Here is a 3,193-nt window from a genome sequence, read left to right as displayed (position 1 = left end):
TATATATATATAGGGACTGGAGGGGGGAGAAATAAAGAGGTGGAGCACAGAAAGTCTTGAGGGCAGCACAACTACTCTGTATACAATGGTGGGTGGAGTCCCACCCAGGCAATTTAGTGAGACTTCAACTCAAAACATAAAAAAGGCTAGGGATGTGGCTCAATGCTAGAGTGCCTGTGGGTTTGATCCTCAGTACCATGAATAAATACATACTAAAGGGCTGGGAATATGCCTCAGTGCTGAGCTCTTGCTTAGCATGGTCAAGGCCCTTGTTTAGTCCCCAGTAGAGCAAAAATAAATAACACTCAGAAGTTGTTTAACAGAAAACAGGTCACTGGGCGTGGTGGCACAAGCCTGTAATCCCAACACTCGGGAGGCTGAGGGAAAAGGTCTGCTGTGAGTTCAAGGCCAGCCTGGTCAGTCTCAACTGCATAGTGAGACCCTGTCTCAAAAAACCAAAAAAATAAAAAGAGAGAGAGAGAAAGAAAACAGGTCAAGTTTCTGATGCTCTGTACACAGCAGACGACTCCTGAGTGTGGGTCTCTGCTACATACTTGGGGCAGCCCATTCTAGGTTGAACAGACTTGTAATGGAGTCACATACCAACCCAACTGTAATCCAACTACATGCGGATGAAGTCCCAAATTAATTCCGAGCTAAATAATATAACAAGGACTCAGAGGCTGGACTTGCAGATGCCCAATGGGTAACTAAATTCAGGAGGAAGCCTGGCAGCTGCCTTTTTTATATCTATCTTCATATTAAAATCTTCATACTAAAATCTTTGGCTCAGATCTCTGCACTGCACATAGGTACCTCAGAAATATCTATAATACAAAATTTTTTAGTCCTGAATTTACTTATAGCCTATCTCAACGCTTTTCAAGACTGAGAACTCAAAAAGCAACTAGTTTTCAGGATTTGCAAGGATATCCAATTGCTGCTTTTACAATGTCCAGTTCCAGACGAGACCCCCTAGGCCTACAGCAATGCCTAAGAGTCTCGTGATTGTCCTAGACCTTCAGTCATCTTGGACTCCCAGAACACTGCATATCATCCCATGATGAGCTCACTCCCGGCAAACAGGTGCAATTACTCCATGCCCCCACAAGCAGGAGCTGTCATCGCTCACTGTGGGGAACCAAATTGCCCCCTCAAGCCACAAAAGCTCTCCCAGAACCAATCCTGAGATAATGATCAAGGCCTGACCAGGATTATCTATCTGCCTACTATGCAAATACCCAGCCCTTGTTTTCCTTTTCTATAAAACCCGTAAGTCCTGTCCTCCCCTTAGAGACTAGTCTTGAACTTCATCTGTCCTCTCAGCATAACGTGCTAATTTAAGTTTCTATACTTGATTGGCATTTTGAAAGGTGAGACTCCAGGAGCCAGAGCTTTCACCCTAAAACTCTGGTAACAAGACAGAGGGTGCCAGGGGTGGTGCTACATGCCTGAAATCCCAGTACTGGGGAAGCTATGACAGGAGGATCAACACAAGCTCAAGGCCATCCTGAACTGAGACCTGGTCTCAAAAAAACAAAACAAGACAGAGGCAAATATTTCAACTAATTCATTAAGTACCCCGCAAAAATAAGATTAAAATGGTAGTGTGTAGTGCATCACACTCCAAGACCTGGCTTTCTGTCTTTGAGACAAAGTATTTTCCCCTGATAAAATACCATTCAAAACAACAAAGATCCAGATCACCAGCCAAAGACACACTTCTTTGCTTTATGGTATTTCAAAACATTTTAAAGTGTGGTGGCACTGAGGTTGGGAGGCTGTGGCAGGAGGATTGCAAGTTCAACTCAAGCGTGGGCAACTTAGAGACTTTATCTCAAAAAATAAAAAAGGGATAGGGATGGAAGGTACTGCAAAGGCTCTGGATTCTATCTCCAGTACCGCCACCACCCCAAAGTTCAAAGGATCTAAATTAGCTGGGTGTGGTGGTCATACCTGTAAGCCTAACACACTGGGAGGACAGGACATAAAATCCCAAATTTCAACCCAGCCTAGGCAATTTAGTGAACTGAGACCCCAGCTCAAAACTTTAAAAGGCCTAGGGATGTACACCAGTATGAAGGCCCTGGGTTCAACCCCCCAGTACAAAACAAAGCCAAGTTTCCAGTTTCTCTTGAAAAAGTATCAGAAGCGGTGAGCTTTGGGGCAGCTGACAACCAGGGGACATAAATGGGCCAGCTCCTCACACCCAGTGGCAGCCTTATTTTACCAAATTTGTCTCCTGGCTCTGAAATAACACCGGAACAAATCTCCCTTCCCAGTTCTAAGGTCTAGCTTTAAATTTCGTTTCATGTGTCCTAAATTCATGGACACAACGACATGTTTTGGACATACACAAATTCCTCTGCTTTCCAAAAAGTCTGAAAACTGTCTATGAAGACAAATTCTGATCAGGAAGTTTGCTTCATGGATCATGTTATATTTGGCCTTTATTTAACCCATTTTATTTTTATGTAAGAAGACGTGATTAAAACTCATACCTGAAGTGTTTGCAAAGAAAGAAAATTTTGGCTCAACAGAAAAGTCAACTAAATGAGTAACAAAGTTAACCAAGTTGTGATCAGTGGTGAGTGATAAGTGGCCCTTACCTATTCAGTTCCTACCAGTAGGTGCCTATCTATGTAATTCCCACCCATGGGTCTCTATCCAGAGTTCCCTATAAATGAACTCTTATCATCATCCAGTTCCCATTGATGGGCCTATACTATGCTTCCCATCTTGCATTCGGTTCCTCTGGATCAATTTCTATCTATACAGCTCCAACCACTGGATCTAGACTTAAATAGTTCCTACCCGTGGATCTACATCCACACAGCTCCCAACAATGGATGCACCCTGATAACGATTCCCAGCCATGACCCGCTGACCAGGCTTCCACAAAGTGGCCACCTTTAACATGGTTTCTACTGATGGATGTGGTTCTTAGCAGTGGGTCCCATCCAAAACCTTCCCACAAATCGATCCGCACTGATGTGCTCCCGCCGGTGGTATCAAGTTTCCTACTGTTGAGTCCCTCCCTATAGATACAGCTCCCACCCAGGGGTCTACACAGATTCGACTCCCACCCATGGGTCCACGCTGATGTGGTCCCCGCCGGGGGTCTTCACTGGCGCGGCCCCCGCCACCCGAGCCCTGGTGTCCGCCTTTACACGCCGACCCGCCGGCAACGCCA

General features: G+C 45.1%; 1 protein-coding gene across 1 annotated transcript in view; it reads right to left on the bottom strand.

Moving 5' to 3' along the window:
• Gmeb2 (glucocorticoid modulatory element binding protein 2) overlaps nt 1-3,141 on the bottom strand; it is a 39,085-nt gene extending 35,944 nt beyond the window's left edge. Inside the window, exon 1 of the mRNA XM_033767119.1 lies at nt 3,087-3,141. The gene's annotated coding sequence lies outside the window, so the exon portion shown is untranslated. The remainder of the gene's footprint in view (nt 1-3,086) is intronic.
• Nucleotides 3,142-3,193: the final 52 nt, after the last annotated feature.

This window comes from Fukomys damarensis, unplaced genomic scaffold (assembly GCF_012274545.1).
Source record: "Fukomys damarensis isolate Sample0158 unplaced genomic scaffold, DMR_v1.0_HiC HiC_scaffold_22, whole genome shotgun sequence".
Classification (NCBI taxonomy): domain Eukaryota; kingdom Metazoa; phylum Chordata; class Mammalia; order Rodentia; family Bathyergidae; genus Fukomys; species Fukomys damarensis.
Note: the sequence above shows the minus strand (reverse complement) of the source record. Positions and strands in the feature narration are given on the sequence as shown.